This window comes from Eulemur rufifrons, chromosome 9, assembly GCF_041146395.1.
Source record: "Eulemur rufifrons isolate Redbay chromosome 9, OSU_ERuf_1, whole genome shotgun sequence".
In the NCBI taxonomy this organism is placed as follows: domain Eukaryota; kingdom Metazoa; phylum Chordata; class Mammalia; order Primates; family Lemuridae; genus Eulemur; species Eulemur rufifrons.
In genome coordinates, this window is record NC_090991.1 from 2,008,623 (window position 1) to 2,026,310 (window position 17,688).

Consider the following 17,688-nt stretch of genomic DNA (forward strand, 5'->3'; position numbering starts at 1 on the left):
AGGGAGGAGGGTGCCCATGGCACAGCTGGCATCTATGGGGGCAGCGTGGTGCCATCAGGGGTTCATGGACTTTGGGGTATTGGGCCTGGCCCAGACCAGCCAGGTAACCTGAGGCAAATTTCTTAGCCCCTCTGAACCCAGCTCTCCAGAATTGTGACAAGGATTAAAGGAGTAGTAGAGGCGATGAGTGGTGGTCTCTCCCTTCCTCTCCTGCCCTTTTCCTCCCTCTCCCTCTCTTCCTCCTTCCCTCCCTCCATTCCTCTCTCTCTCCTTCCTTTCCTCTTCCTCCCTCTCCTCCTCCTCTTTCTCCCTCCTTCTCTCTCTCTGTGTCTCTCTCCCCCTTCCTCTCTCAATCTCTCTCACTCTCTGCAGGTCCAGAATGCCTCCTTCTTTCTTTTCCTGGCAGTTCCCACCTGAATTGTCATCAATTATTTAATTATATGTCCCTCTAGACTGTGGCTTTAATAGGGACAAAGAGCAAGGTACTTGCGTCTCATCCTAAGGGTGGCAGGAAGCCCACAGAGGGTGTTCAGCTGCGCAGCGGAACGATCAGACTTTCATGTTCAGATGCTGGCGCGGCCTGCTGTTGGCTGTGTGCAGAGACACGGAGGCCTGGAGGGGACGGATGGCAGCAGAGATGGAGGGACGTGGACAGGACATGGAGGCCTCAGAACCTGCTGATGGATGAGGGTGGAGCAGGGGGATGGGCATTCAGGAGCCAAGGGTACCTCCAAGGTCTTGACCTGGGCAAGTGGGCACATGGGGTTAGCTTTTATGGGGACAGTAAATGGGTGAAGATCAAGAGTTCTGCTTTCATTATGTCATGTTTGGATTGCCAGTTGCAGGTGGATATAGCAAATAGTCTGTGACGTGCATAATTCTGGAGTTCTAGAAGAGTTGAGGGTTAGGGATATAAAATTGGGGTTCATTGACATTCAGATGTTATTCAAATCCACGAAGCCAGTTGAGGTCCCCTGGCAGAGAAATCTCATAGAGTGAGGACAATGTGGCCCAGGCCCAACCCTGAGACACTGCCACATTCCCACTACTTAAAACCTGAGCAGTGTAGTCGGAGCCGGGAAAGGAGGCTAAAAGGAGCTGCCGAGGAGTCAGAGGAAAACTAGCAGAAGGTGGAAACTCAGAACAAGGAAATGGAAGCGTTTGAGCAAAAAGTGAAAACTCAGAGACCAATGCTGCTGAGAAGTCGGGTTTGATACAAACACAAGTGGGCACGCGTCCCCACCTGCACACTCCAGCCACTGACCACGGCGCCCTGTGCCCCGACACAGACGCCACCTCAGAGTCCTCCTCAACGCAGTCTTTCCAAGAACCACTACTCACAGATTGAAGGTGCATGTAAATTAAATCTATTTACCATTCCTCATATAGTCCAATCTCCTAGCCTTCTAGATGAAGAAACTGAGTTCTGGAGAGATTGTCATTGTCGCGGTATTTTATGGTAGACGTCTAGTATTCGCCTTCCAGTCGGGCACCGTAGTGGTAGGGCTGTGAGGATGGATAGATAGAGAGACAGACAGACAGACAGATAACTTTAAAGAATTGGCTACTGTGATGGCAGAGATGGGCAAGTCCAAAATCTGCAGGGTTGGCCAGGAAGTTGGAGACTCAGGGAAGAGTTGCAGTTCAAGGCCAAAGACAGCCTGCTGGCAGAAGTCCTTCTTTCTTTGGGAACAGCAGTCCGTTCTCTTAAGGCCTTCATCTGATTGGATGACACCCACCCACATGATACAGAGTCACTTGCTTTACTTAAAAGTGTCTGCCGGTTTAAATGTTAATCTCATCTAACAAACTCCTCACAGAAACATCTAGAATAATGTTGACCACATATCTGGGTACTGTGACCTAGCCAAGTTGAAACATAAAATGAACCATCCCACATAGGTTGACATTAGTTTATTTTAAGAAACTGAGTTAAAAGAGGTCGTGTTTGGTGTTGGGAGGAGGGGTGGAAGGAGGGATGGGAGGAGGAAGAGTGGCCTGTGCTGGCTGTCCTTGCTGAGGAAGTGTCCCTCTGCCTACCACAGAGAACTTGGCTTTGGCGATTAGCACGTCACCTGGAACTCAAGCACCCTAACAAAAGCAGTAACAGCTGCAGTTTACTGAGCACTTGCTGGGTCCCAGGCATCCTGCTAAGTGCCTTTCCCGGCTTATCTCATCTGGAATCGCTCTGGCCCCATCTGGCCAGACACAGCACACAGCCCTGCACTGTCTGGGGGCTGTCACCTCCCCAGGACCCTATCCCAGGAAGTTGGACACAGGGCCCAGGTCTCCAGGACCCACCAATATTTCTGCTCCCTGCTCCACTGACTGGAGCAGGGAATGTTTTCCAAGAGGGATGTCGGAAGGGGGGGGGGGTCTTAGGCTTTTGGAAACCAAAGCCTAGAGGACTTTTTGTTCTTTTTCTCTGTTCTGCCTAATCCCTCCCAGGAGTGGGCCTAGCTGTTCGGATGGGGTAAGGGCAAAGGCGGACTTTTAAGGAAAAGTCAGTTAATATTTTTAAGACATTATCCCATCTTGTTGGTGGCGGTCCATCAGTCACGTCAGCTCATCGCCTTCTCCTGGCCATATATTCTACTTTTTCCCCTCCTTCCCCCCTCCTCCACCTCCATGGCAATAAAGAAGAGGGGGCTGAGTTCAGAGCTTTGAAAATGCCTGACCATTATTGGCTTGAGACAATGCCACAGGCTCCTGTTTTATAAGAGAAAAGAAAAACTCAGAAAAGATTTTCCTGAATGCAGCTTTATGTTCATATTCTGTCTCTGTCTCCCTCTCCCTGTCCTTGTAACTCCAGAGAGCAGGTAGCAGCCACTCTGCTTTGCTGCTCAGCTGGCAGAATGCCCGGAGAGCAGCCCGTGGCCTGGGTTCAATCTCCTGATAAGTCATCAATTTCTTTCTCACCCAAAACATCTGGTTTAGGACTCTGAGTTATGAGCTAATATTAAATATAAAAGTTTATAGCATCACATATATAATACTGTTGATTAGAAACATCAAGGAAAGTAATTGACTGGAGGGGACTCCGTGTGACCGGCTGGTTGGACATCTGGATGGGATCCAAGGGGCCTGCACGAATTCCCAATCCATCCATCCTTTCTTGGCCAGCGGGACCTGGTTTGGGATCTCTAAAGATTTGACTCTCCTCCTCGGACACTACTTTTTCCCAGTGTTTTATATACAATAACGTGGATGTGTATCTCGATTAACTCAGAAAGGCTAAAATTAAATCATTATCGTTTTAATCTTCTCATGCATCGTTCTCCATACATTTACGGATTTGCTGATTTCCCACGTCTCGTCGCCTTACCGAGCGCGGCCACTTGGTGGCGGTGCGCACTCGTGTTTCCGCCGAGGCCGAGGAGCGCGAGGAAGCGCGGGGGGCGCCCGCTCTCCCACCTGGCTTGCAGCTGGGCCCCGGCGGCGGGAGGCCTTCCTACCGGCCTGGGGCTTTGTTCTCTGGGCGCTTCTCCGAGATACCTTACTTAGGTACGTCCACACGTTCCTTGGTCAACTGCACTCCAGTGACCAACAACCAGAAGTTAACCCAGCATTTGGTGACACTGTCTGTCCTGGCGTTGAACAGTTGCTTCTCCTCCTTTCTTCTTTTCTGTCGCGTTTGGTTCCCACCTGGACACTATGGATTTTTTTTTTTTTTCCATCTCCCCTGACATACCAGGGTCCAGCGTGTAAGAAAGGCAGTGGTTTCCTGCGATCTCTTGGCAAGCAGCGTCTCTCCCGGATCGCGGGCCCAGAGGCCTTGCACCCCTGGCGGGGTTTGCATCACGCAGGCGGGAGCGGCTGCGGGAACGGCTGCGGGAGCGGCTGCGGAGGCGGCCTCGGGCTCCGAAGGCACCAATGCTGGGCCTGGCTGGCAACGTCCCCTTCTCTCTCCTTCCCGCCCTCTCTCCGTTTCCTCTTTCCCCCCTCCCTCCCTCCCTCCTTCCTGTCTTCTTCCATCTTTCCTCCCCCCTCGTCGTTTGTCGAGTTCCTCTGAGCCGCCAGGCCCAGACTAGGGTTCAGCAGTGAGCCAGCGCGGGGCCGCCCCCGCGGAGTCTGCAGACTGACTGGAGGGACGGTAAAACACCGGACGCGTGGCCGGCCCTGCGGGAGGGAAACGCCTGCGCGCTGCGGGGCACACGGACGCGCGTCCTCACCCGGCCTGGGCCGCGAGCACCGACAGGGGGCCTAGACAGCGAGGCCAGAGCGGGGGGAAACGTTAGGGGCACACAAAAATGGAGGTAGGGGATCCTCGCCTTTTATTTTGCGGCTCTGGGTCAATCTGTTGAGAAGCCACCCACAGTCCCCAGCTGGCGAGGACACGGGCGGCCTGTGACCGCGGCCACCGGAGCGCGCGCGGGGCGGCGGGGACAGCGCAGACGCCCAGCCCCGCAGCTCGCCGGCAGGTGCGGGCCTCGCCCCGTGAAGCGCAGGCCCAGACGGCGTCGGAGCGTGGGATCGTTTTGCAGGAGTGGCCGAGGATCTAGATTTGTGTCTGAGATTGCCCGAAAATATTTACAAACACCCGGTGGCCCCAGAGGATGAGCGTGGGAGCCAAATCGGGCCGGGACGACCGCGGCCTCGCCCGCCGCTGCCCCCGCGGCCGCCCCCTGGTGGCGGAGACGGGCCGCTGCGCCCGTGTGCCCGCGACGGCCGTGGGAACCGACCTCCTTCCTTCCTTCGGAAGGAAACAAAAGAAAATATGGAGATGGAACGTGTACAGTGCCACCCTGACGGCGGTTTCTCGCCTGTCCCTTCTGGAAATCAGCTAAATTGAAGCGGGGTGGGGGGTGCAGTTCAGACCCTGCTCTGCGTGCGGCGCGGGGGTCGGGTGATGACAGCGACAGGCTGGAGTCCCTGCTTGCTGCTGTGAATTCGCAGGCCGATTCCAGCCGACGGAATGAAATGCGGTTGACACCTTGACCTGCCTAGAGTCCAGTTCCAAAGACTTCGACTGCTCCTTGCCACTGTAGGGATGCATGATTCTACCTTCAGAGGGGCCTTCTCGGCGGGGTCCCCAGGTACTTAGGGCTTTTCTTGAACAGGCTTCATGGTGGTCTTTGAACTCCCCTGAAACTGTGTGCAAAAGTGTTCGCTTGTGCATTTTTTCTTGGGGAAAACGGCTAGCCCGAGTCAGATTCTCAAAGAGCCTATAACTCAGGAGGGGGAAGACACGGCTGCAAAACAGGGGAGTCAGACCCGAGTGGGCGCCCCAGGGCCCTGGCGGGCTTGATAAGATGCAGCTTCTGATTCAGTAGGTCTGGGGTGGGGCCCCAGAAGTTACCTTGCTAATTCAATTTCCCCAAGTTCCCAGGTGGTGCTGCTGTGGCTGGCTAGGCCACAGGGTGAGGACTCCCGCGGTACACAACCAGCACTTAGAGAACAGATCTCACGCTTTCTGCCTTTCTGCTTGGATGCTGGAACTCATGGGCAGGTGTTTTGCTTTCAAGTACAAAGCTAAAAACAAAACAAAACAAAAAAAACCAGTGTTTCATTTCATGATGCTCCCTAACTCCTAAACCTCATCCTTTGCTATGTCAAAAATAGTTTAAAGATTCTGGGTGACAACTCTTCATTTTGGAAGTTTGACTTAATAATTTGCTACTTAGAAGCCAAATGAGCTGGCATCTGGAGAATGGGAGGCCGGGAGTTTGATAGTGTCATAACAAGGACAAACAGTATCGAGAGGCAACATAACGTGCCTACTACCTGTCTCCCTCCACACTGCGTCACTGTACTAGAAATTGTTCAGGGGAGCGTCTTAGTGGTGGCTGCATGAATTGGTGCCAGGGGACATATTCTATATGCCTATATGGGCCTTTGTACCCCTTTACAATGTCCCTGAGGTTTGACTAAGGAATGGCTAAGACCCCTTCTCTTCTAGGAATTTCTGAAATCTGTGAAAAAGATACATTGGAACCTTTATAGTCTCTGTCCAGGGAATCTTAGTCCACCTGCCATTTCTAGTCTCCAGGAGAAAGTCTGCCGCTTTCTGCTGAGCAAATTACCTTGACACAACAAAACATCGTCATTCAAAAGCACGTGAGCCCTCATCGCATGCTAGATGCCTTGCCAGGGCATTAAATGTGCGGACAGGGGTCAGAGTGCTCTGGGAAGTCTCACTTGCATAGTGTGAGGTGCCAAGAATGGGGGGATCCAGGCCTACCGTCCTCCTCTCCATGGAAGCTGCGAAGGCTCCAGGCTTCTAGCACAGCACTCTGGGCTGGCCAGAGCTTCCTGGGAACCCGAGAAGGGTATTTGGCTTTCAGAGGCTGGGCCTGGAGAAGTCTTCCATCTCCTGACTTCCAGTCTCCACCTTTTCTGCTCTTGCCTTTCTCCTTAGTAGGGAGGAGTAGAGAATTTGAGAAGCTGAAAAATGTTTCTTTCTTAAAAAACCCTTGCTTTCAAGTTTCTTGAGGTATCATGTCCACACACAAATGCATCCACTTTAAGTGCGGTTTGATGAGTTTCGACAGAGCTGTGCTCCCGAGGAAGAATCACCACCATCAAGATGTAGAAGTTTCCATCCCCACTGGATGCTCTCCGTCCCTTCCCGGGCAGTCTCCGCATTTCTGCTCCTGGTCCCCGGTGACCCCTGGCACCACTGTCTTAAACCTCACCTCTCTGTTTGCTTACCGTATTAGTTTCCTATGGCTACTGGGACAAACTATCACAAACTTAGTGGCTTAAAACAACACAGATTTATTCTCTTAGAGCTCTGGGTGTCAGGAGTCTCAAGTGAGTTGGCAGAGCTGCCTCCGTTCCAGCGCTCCAGGGGAGAATCGGAATCTCTTTCCTTGCCTTTTCCAGCCCCTGGGTGCTGTCTGCATTCCCTAGCTCGGCGCCCCGGGTCTCTCGCATCTCTGCTTCCTTCATCACGTCCCCTTCTCTGCCGTGGAACGCCCCTGCCTCCCTCTCACGACGGCCCCTGTGATTACAGCGGGTCCTCTCGGATAATCCAGGATCATCTCTTCATCCCAAGATCCTTCACACGGCCACATCTGCAGAATTCCTTTTGCCATGTGTTCACAGGTTCTGGGGATTAGGACGTGGACATCTTTGGGAGGGGGATTATTCAGCCCACCACACTCACACAGCACAGGAAAAACTCCCAAGTCTATAGCTGAGCTTTTCAGATCAGACCCCCGTCAAGAGGCCCATGTTTATCTGCTCAGCCACATCTGCTTCTCTGCTTCAACTTCGCTACACAAGCCAAAGAGGTTTTCTCCCTGTTCAAATAAAAATAGTACTAGCTAATAGCAATTCTGCATCTCATTTGTGCCAGACACTTTTCTAAGCACTTTATGTACCCTTAACTCACGTAATCCTCACAGCAATCATAGGGGGGAAATGTCATTATTTGTTCCTGTTTTACAGCTGAGAAAATAGAGACAAAAGCAAAAGGAACCTTCCCAGATCACATGGTGAATTTGGTGAACCAGGGATTCCACCCAAGGAGTCCAGCGCTGGCAGCCTCCTCCTGGTCCCTGCACACATCATACTGCCTCTCTAGAACATACCTTGTGTTTTCTTAGGCCCAGCCTTGGGGCCAGAGGGTTTTCTCATTGCTTGTGAGGGGGATCAGAACATGTCAGCCCCAAAAGTGCCACTGAGGCATACTGATCATACTGAGCTGAAGGCAGTTGAGAAACAGAAGGTTCAAGAAGAGTTCCCTGCCCTCATCCTTTCTACCTAAAAGCAGGGCACAGATTTCCTGTGAGAAATGCCCTCTCTGTACTAAGAGGAGGGGAACATTCTCATCACCGGAGATGGGGAGTTGATGCCAAGATGAACCTGTATAGCAAACCTACCAAAATAACCCTTATCTTCCGTTAGTTTCCCCCATACATTTCCTGGCCATTTTCCCACCATATTTTACCCCCTACTCCAAACCCCTTTTTCTTTTATCTTATCATCTCTACACAATTTATTGTTAAAATGGTATATAAACTCTCAGGCCTATCCATTTCTTTGGGTATTCATTTTTTATATACGAAGGCCTCTGTGTACACGTACAAATGTCAACGTCAAATAAAATGGATGTGCTTTTCTTCTGCTACTCTGAGTTTTGTCAATGTAATGTGCAGGCCCAGCCACAGAACCTAAGAGGGCAGAAGAAGAGTCTTTCCTTCCCTACAGTTCTCACACATTCCATCGCCCCTCTCCCTCCTCTCTGCCTTACCCTGGCTATTTTTAAAGGTCATGTTCAAATCTCCTCTTCTCCATAAACTCTTCCCAAGTCACTTTTGGCTTCTTGATGAAGCTGCAGGCTCCTCCTTGCCCCCCACTTCACCCCGGGGTGTAGGATGATTGTGCCTATGAGGGGTGAAGATCTAGGAGAGATGAGACAGGTGGGGCTGGAGGTGGAGTTCATAAGAGCATCTGCTTCAGGAGTCATGGGCCGTTGGTCTGAATTCTTTGGGTTACTAGTAACAGAAAAACAATGTAAGGGCTTAAAAAAACAAGGACAGTTATTATTAGCTCAACCAACTGTAAAGTCCAAAAGTAGACTTGGTCAGGGGTCTTCAGTTATGACTGTATCCAGGTGCTCAAAAGGTGTCACCAGGAACCTGTCTCACTCTCTACCTCTGAGTCCCATGCTCCTCTTTGGTGGCCTCATTCTCAGATGGGTTCTACCCAGGAGGGAGCAGATGGATATTGGAAGCTCCAGCAGATGGTGTATCATCCCAGCATCCCCAGCAGAAAGAGAATGCCTTGTTCACAAAGGTTCCAACAGATCTCCTGGGACCATGCTCATCAGCTCTGATCTGCTCAGCTTGGGTCACACGCCCGACTCTGAACCAATCCCAGAGCGGGGCCATCACTCTCGTTTGCAGGACTGGTTCACTTGCCCAACTATAGTGTGGAAGGAAAGGGTCAGCCTGTCCTGACTGCATAGACTGATGGTGGGAAAGGAATGTTCCCTCAAAGCAAAATCAGGATGACATCGTGATAATAAGAAGAAATGGTCTCTGGGCATCTAAAAATGATAGATGATTGATTCTTCGTACTCTTTTTGGATCTGTTCATTTTGGGGCTTGCTCTCTTCTTTCTGGATTGGCCTTTAGTATATCTCTTTTGTCAGAGGGCTGGGTCTACCCCTGCCTGGAAGGCTGTTTCTCCTCCTAATACTCGGTTGAATTCCATGCAACAAAGGAGTCACATGCGCTGCATTTAGTCTAGCCTTGACTAAAGCTGTCCTTGCAGCTCATATGTGGTCCAGGCCAGCTCGTCAAAAAGCCACATTCAAGTTGGAAACCAAACCCCCTCAGGAACACAGAGCTGTGTGAACCTGAACACAGAGTTGTGCTAGATCCTGGGTGCTGTGTTCAGAAGCCCCTTTCAAGGTCCATGCACCCATCTCCTCGCTCCTGGGAGTATTGTTCACAGGTATGAGTGCTCAGGTCCCTCACTGAGAATTGCTCAGGGCTGCAGGGAACTGCTTCGCCCAGGTCACATGACTCCCCAAGGTTCAGCCCAGTCAGTTACTGGCTGAAATGAGCTTACCAAGGCCCAGCCCTCTTACCTCAGCGGGGTCATCTTTGCAGGGCTACCCCAATGCAGAGCCCCCTGTTGGATCAGCTGTGGCCTCACTTGCAGCCACACCGTCAATGGAAAAGAAGCCAAACTCTGTAAAATAATTTAAAGAGGTTTATTCTGAGCCAAATTTGAGACCACGACCCCGAGCCATGCCCAAGAAGCCTTGAGCAAGTGGACTCGCTGTGGCTGGGTTACAGTTCGGTTTTATACATCTCAGGGATACAGGGGTTACAGGGAAAGTCGTAAATCAATACGTGGGAGGCATACATTGGTTTGGCCTTAAAAGGTGGGACATCTCAAAGGGGGAGGGTTACAGGTTATAGGTGGGTTTAAAAACTCTCTGACTTGTAATTGGTTAAAAAAATGAAGCTTTGTCTAAAGGCTTGGAATGTTTTAAGTTAGGATAAGGAAGTCTGTTAATCAGAGACAAGTTACAGCCATAGGCCATATATTTGTTGTGTAAATTGAGGACCTACAGGTCTGTCTTGCATACACTTAGGCCTGCTAATGGGTACAAAGGATGTCCCCAGGAAGGGAGGGGAGCATGATGAGGCATGTCTGACCTCCCTCCTCAAGGCAGGCAATTCAGTTTTAGGGTATCCCCTTGGTCAGGAAGGGAGCCATTCAGTCAGGCAGTCGGGGGAGGCCTTAAGATTTTATTTTAGTTCACAACATTGTGCATCAACGTTCCCTCTGCCTGTTCTGGCCTTCCCTGCTTCCTCACAGGTATCCCCCGCCCCTGCAGTCAACTTTCTGCATCGCTCTCCCCATCTCAGAGTCTGCTTTCAGAGAACCCGGTAAGACACTGGGTCTTCTTTCCTTATGGTCGGTGACTTGTTGCCCCACAAGAAATGACTATCAGTTTTTTAAAGGCTCTAATATTGAGGAGTCTATTCTCTATTGTCCTGGTCTAACCTCAGTGCTAGGTAGACCCTGGGTGCCTGGGCTTTGGGGTGTCTTCCTGGGACAGTTTCCCCAGAAACAATATACCAATGTAGGTGTACAACTAAATTGGCTGATTTTGGATTAGTTTGACCAATATTTGGCTGAATTTTCAAGTGATAAATGGTGAATAGATACTCGGGATTGCAGTCAGGTGATCACGCCAGGAAGCAGTGAGAGAAACAGCCGGCAGACTTGTTGTTCAGGCTGAGCGCTCCTACCCCTGTGTGTCTTGTCTGCTCGCCACCTGGGACCCGGCTCAACATCACTTCTTTTGAGAAGCTTTTCCTGCAAGTTAAAGTCACGACTGACTGGTCTTGCTTCTGATGTTTCACGTGCTTTAGTAAAACCCTTAGACATGGACACAAATCATTATAAATACTGTTTATTCCTCCAGTAAGGTGTCTTTCAAATTTTTTTTTTTTTTTTTTTAAATTGTGGAACATAGGATTTGTTATGTTACTGAGAGCTCGGCCACTTCTCCTCGAGGCTGCGTCAGAAGAACGAGAACAAGTGGTTTGAGGAGGAGGAAAGAGAAGTTTTATTACTTTGCTGGCAAAGGAGGAGGATGGAGGCTCCTGTCTGAAATGCCATCGTCCCCATAAGCAGAAACACAGAGCTTTTAAAGGATGGGTTCTCAGCTTCGGGCGATTACTGTTCATCTGCAGTTGCTGATTCTGATGGTCCCATCTCTGCTGAAGACAACCTCGTGTCCTCCACCCAGGCCCTCCCTCTACCAGGTCTTGCTGAGCCATCTCCTGTTGCACAAATAACAAAAGACTGACCCTGCCCCTCCCGACCCCTGGCCTGAGCCAGGGATGCAGGTTTTAGTTCTCAAAAAGGAGTGGAGGATATTTTAAAGAGACAGAAAATATTTTTCTCATTTTTTCAGGCCATGCCCTCTGTTACAGTTATAGGGATTAGATTCTACACATTGCAGAAGGAGCTGGGGAAGTGAAGAGCCAGGAAGAGGAGCTAAAGGATGAGAGAGAGGTCAACCACCAGCCCTCCTGAAGCACCGGCACAGGGAACAAGTCTGAGTTTATAGGGCAATCTGAGAGGCAGGCATGCCTAGCTGCTAGAGTTTTCCAAATGTTTTTACCATAATCCACAGTAAGAAATTTTATATCAAGATCTAGGAGGAAGATGCAAACACATAAACGAACCGTTGACATCAAAACTTCCACAAAATAACACTAATCCCTACTTTGTGCACCTAAGGTATAATAAAAAATATATGTCTTTGTCCCTGCTTCTTGGCAAGGAGCTCCTAAAACCCTTGGAATTTTCTGAGTGGTAGGAGTGTTTTTTGTATGCTAACGACATGACTTCTGGCGTGGCGGGGAGGCTAGATGCTTCAGGATGGGGGCTAGTTGCCAGGAAAATCAACCGTGCAATTGGAGTTGGAATTTTCAGCCCTACCCACCCTCCAGGGAGGGGAGAGCGGCTAGAGATTGAGTCCAGTCACCAATGGCCAGTGATTTAATTAATCATGCCTACATAATGAAACCTCTATAAAAAACTTGAAACAATGAGGTTTGATTGGGGAACACATCTGTGTGCTGGGAGCATGATGCACCCCCAACTCCATGAAGACAGAGGCTCCTGAGCTCTGGACCCTTCCCGACCGTGCCCTGTGTACTTCTTCATCTGCTTGTTCTTTGGCGTCCTTGACAATGAACTGCAATAGTAACTACAGCACTTTCCTGAGTCCTGTGAGTCATTCAGCAAATACTCGGACCTGAGGGCTAGTCCTGGAAATGCCTGGTTTTATAGTTGTCCAGGCAAAAGCGCAGGTGGCCTGGCGATCCTATTTGTGGTTGGCGTCTGAAGTGGGTGCAGTCTTGTGGGGCTGAGCCCTTAACCTGTGGGGTCTGTGCTAACTCCAAGCAGTTACGTGTCAGAGTTGAACTGAAGTTTTGGACATCCAGTTGGGTTGAAGAACTGAAGAATTAGTTGGTGGTGGTGATATAAAAATGACAAACAGCATATGCTAATAGTTTCTATTCTATTCTGTTTCTTGTTCTATTATATTCTCTCTCTCTCTTTTTTTTTTTTTTTTTTTTGAGACAGAGTCTCACTCTGTTGCCCAGGCTAGAGTGAGTGCCGTGGCGTCAGCCTAGCTCACAGCAACCTCAAACTCCTGAGCTCAAGGGATCCTCCTGTCTCAGCCTCCCGAGTAGCTGGGACTACAGGCATGCACCACCATGCCCGGCTAATTTTTTCTATATATATTTTTAGCTGTCCATATAATTTCTTTCTATTTTTAGTAGAGATGGGGTCTCATTCTTGCTCAGGCTGGTCTCGAACTCCTGAGCTCAAATGATCCGCCCACCTCGGCCTCCCAGAGTGCTGGGATTACAGGTGTGAGCCACCACGCCCGGCTTTTTTTTTTTTTTTTTTTTTTAAGACAGGAGCTCGCTCTGTCGCCTGGGCTAGAGTGCAGTGGTGTCATCATAGCTCACTACAACCTCAAACTCGCCCGGCTAATTTTTCTATTTTTTTGTAGAGACAGGGTCTCGTTCTTGCTCAGGATGGTCTCAAACTTCTGGGCTCAAGTGATCCTCCTCCCTCAGCCTCCCAAAGTGCTAGGATTACAGATGTGAGCCACTGTACCTGGCCTTATATTCATTTTTTTTAAAAATGCTGTTTGTGATCTTTTAAAATTGATTTCATATTTCTCTACTTGGTCATGACCGCTAGCTTGAAAAAACACTCTATAATATGCTGGAAGCTTCTTAAGAGCAGGAACATTTCAATTTACCTTGGTATCCACCATGCCTAACACATCTATCCAATACAGAGATGTTGCTATTCTAATTTCATGGAATACATGAGTGAGTGAATGAATGAAGTCTGGTTTTCAGTATGGTGCACATTGTTTCAGGATTCACTGTTGTGAATCCACCCAGGAACATTCAGACTTAGCGAGAATTTGTTCCTCCAATTCTGGCAAGTCTCACCTATCGGAATACAATTTATTAGGTCAGCATGGAAACCACTGGGGTGTGGTAACGATATCAATCAGTAGGGAAAGTTTGCTTGTGGAGTACAGAATTTATCAGAGGACACTGGTTGTTCCTAGATGTTATTTCCTTTAAGGTGGGGTAACTAGTGAGATTACCCTTCTCAATTTCAAGATGGTTCTCTCAGGATACGTCTGCCAGGGCCAGTTCCACCTCTCACATCTGCGAGCTTCACAGTAACAGCTGCCTTGGACTCCCTACTGTTTGCTCTGGAACCGCCATGGAGACAACATGGCTTCTAGGTGGAGATTTAGGGAACACTCCAGTCTCATCCGCAACATGTTGCCAAAAGGCTGTTTTCCCCTACAGGTGGCTGATCGCTCCAATTTTATGTGACTTCTTATTAGCTTCAGTTTGAGAAGGAAACGCTTCCTGACCTTGCCCTAAAATTCTGGTGCTTAACTCTCTCTGAAGCCCGTTGACCCTTCTGCACTGAACACATACACACACACACACACACACACACACACACACAATAGTTGCTGAGTGAGTAGACAAATATTATCAACCATAGTTTTGATCTGTGGCCGCCCTGGTCTGACCTGCGACTTCCTGATCCCCAAGGCTGTTAGGGTCGTCCGTGGGGGTCAGCTTTGTCCAAGATGGGCGAAGACCTCTTCCCCCACTAGGTTCAAGCCTCCGGCCAGTTCCAACATCACATAATACTCAAGACAGATTTCCCGAAACATACGACTAATGCACGAAACACACCTCCTATTCATTGTCCATGTGGAGCATATAAAACTGTGTTTTCTTCCCTCTTGCAAAGGCTCTCTCCCCCATCTGGTTTACATTTGTGTGAATTGCTGCCTGCCGAGAAAAGGGTTAATGACAACTGGGAGGGAGAATTCTGTTTACACGGCTGGGCTTTGCAGGAGTCCAGTTTCTCCCCGAAGTCGAGCCCAATTGAAAACAGTCCAGGGGGCTGAGGAGCACTTCCTGTTAACCCTGACATGACTCATTGTTAGGAGGACAAATGTGGCCCTGAGAAAAGAACAAAGGTGACGATGAGATTTTGGCCATTGAGGCAGGAGCAGCAGCAGCAGCAGCGGCGGCAACTGTGCCGCCGGGAGGAACATCTGCTGAGTGTGGCCTGCGTAATGACAACTAGCACCCTAATAACATAACAAAAGTCATGTCTCTGTGATTGTGTACTATGCGGGCCCAGGACTGTAACATCTCTTGTCTAAGTGTGATGCCAATTGGACGCAGAAGCTTGGTCCTTTCCGCAGACGCTTATCCGGGGACGAGTATATTCAGACCGACCTAGTTTCTGATCGAACTTCAGTCTCATTTAGTTGGGCTTCTTTTTCAGATAGCCAACTCTAAAGACTAACCCCTTCGAGTTCTCTTTTCTGGTCGTCCTGAAGGTTTCCAAGAACGTGACCTCCTTCAAGCAAAGAGAGCACTGGGACGTGTGGGCTGGGACACTTTCAGTAATTACTTCCTTGAGGGCTGACATCAGAAAGGAATTCATGAGGTTGAAGTGAATCATTTTTTCAGAAGGGCCACTCTCTGGAGACGTTTCAGCTGGAAAGATGGCCCAAGCTTGAATTAAGCAGACGTCCACCAATCTCACTGTTATCATATTAAGAAAATAAGCCAGGATTTTTGATCACTATGTTTGATGTGAATGCTGTTATTATAATGCAAGCTCTTCTCCTTTGGCTGTAAGAGCAGAAGGAAGATAAAAGGGGGTAGTGTATTAAAGTGCCTTGTAGGACAGGATAGAGCTACATGCGACCGGTGAACATGTTTGCAGCCTTCTCGGTAAGAGGGTTATTCTGCATTCCGTATTTGCTAACACTGCACTCCACTGAGCCCAGTGAGGGCAATGGGGAGTTCTCAACACTTTGTCATTGGAAATTGCACTGACCTTTCCCGTAGTCGTCTAGTTCAATCTTCAAGGCAGCCACATTAGGCTAAGTGGGGCAGTTATTATTTCTTTCCAGTTTTCAAATGGTTCGGCGGCGTGTTTAGCCACACAGCTCGCCATGGAACAGCCGGGCATTCGCACCCCTGTCTTCTGACACCAAAGCCAGCACAAGTTTCCACCCTGCCACCGGGGGGTCATTTCATATAACTCCCCTCTGCTGTCAGTATAGTCCAGAAATGCAGCACAGGGCATTCATAACCCCCGCGTAACACGGTAACAGGCCTCTACTGCACAACTAAAATCCATTTGCATTAAACCATCACTAATGTGAGAGCCACAGATTTGATAATTTTTCCTCCACATCCCAGTGGATGACCCAGAATAACAGGGCATTTCTGATCTGGCTTCAAGGAATTCCCTGTGATCTACACCCTTGCCATTCGGAGTGGGGTCCATAGACCAGCAGCATCAGTATTGCCGGGGAGCTGGTCCGAATACCCATCAGGCCCCGGCCCAGACCCACTGAATCCTAGTCTGCGTTTTCACAAAAGCCCCAGGAATTCCTATGCACGTTAGGGTTTGAGAAGACTGCATCTGCAACTCGCACTTTTGCTTAGCCCTGCCTGTTTCATGTATCGGCTTTGTGGGTTAATGTAAGCAGAGGGGAGGGGAAGAGAGCAGGCAGAACATACCTACTGCTCACTGTCAGTGAGGACTGGAGAGGTTAGACTGCAGACGGGAGCAACTGTGGAAGAAGTATCTGGAGAAGAGTTTGAAACCCTAGAGGAACTAGCAAGGAGCTGCCAGTAGACATCTGGTCTGTGGTCTCAAGGAAACAGAGACGATATTGATTTTTGAAATGAGACGGGCTCCCAGTGCCTCTTTCTCCTGAGCACTTTGTGAAATACTGTTTGAGAAACCCTGGAGTGCTCCTGAAAGGGGACAGAGCCGGGCTAGCCGTTCCTGGATGCGTGCGGCGGCCTGCCACATGGGCTGTCGGGCTGGAAGAAGACGCGGACTGCTTATTTCTTCCCTTCACGCCTGGGCTTCTCCCTGTAATCCTCCCTTCTCGGCTTCTGTGGTCCCAGCCCCAGGTGTGAGACTCAGATCACCCTGTCCAGTGTCAGGACCTCCCCTCTGGGCTGTGCTAACTTGGCTTCCTCTGGAAGCTCAGAATTTATGCAACCAAAGCTGGAATTTTTTTCTCTGCGGGTCTGAAACCCCCACTCCTCTCCCACCCCGCTCTTCCCGGCCTGCATCTTTGCTTTGCCGGAGATGCCAGACGTCAAATTCTCCATCTTCTGTGGCTCTGGGAGCCAGGCAAGTGTCCATGAAGGAGAGAATCTGTAACCACTGAAATGCGGCTTCAATGCAGGGCCCTGGATTCTGTTGTGGGCAAGTACGTTGAGCGATTTGAAATGACTCTCCTGGGAGTTGGTTGTCAAATTTTTGGCGTGTTCAGGAAATGTCTGCCACATTTTACATCAACATTTTCATACTGCAAGTGAGTGAAGTGTTGAATTGTAACAATGAGTGAGTGAAATGAATGAATTGCAGCACCAACGGTGAGCGAGCTTGGGTAGCAGAGGTAACTCATTTTTTTAATTAAAAAAAAATGGAAGAAAGAAATCTTTGGTATGGTACGACTGTTCCTGGTGCTTTACTGCATAGAATATAAATCTCATCCTGGTGTCTGATGGAGCCACAGCATGTGGCAGTCTTCACATGTAGATTATGGGTGGGAAGAATGGGGAGCCTTCTGGCTCTCTGCCATCGCTCATACGTCAAGGTCCAGAAAGGGGGATGTCAATCAAAGTATAGCTAAATATGCTTCTAATCGCTCCCTTACTCAAGCCTCCCGGGTGTGTTACTCAAGGGCTTCAAAGTATTTATGTTACTATCACCAGGATTCCCAGCTGCTTAGGGTTTGACTCAAATTTAACTCCCCACCAGCTGGCATGATGTCTCCTTCTATCTTCTGGTGCAACTTGTCCAGCTACGCTGCCTGAGGCCCCTCTTTCCTGTGTGCTGACTGCTCAGGTACACACATGCTCTCAGTTAATCTTCCCACCATGTTTATAAAAGAAGAAACAGGGGCTCAGCTCCATCAACTTGCTCAAGGTCGTGCAGCTACGAAGGGACAGAAGCAGGATTTGAACTCAGGATTTTGTGCTCCCAAAGCCTATTCTTTTCTCTATATTAATGGTTCTCAAAGTGTGTTTCTTGAACAGCAGCAGTGGTGTCACCTGGGAACTTGTTAGACATGTAAGTCCTCAGGTTCCCTGCCAG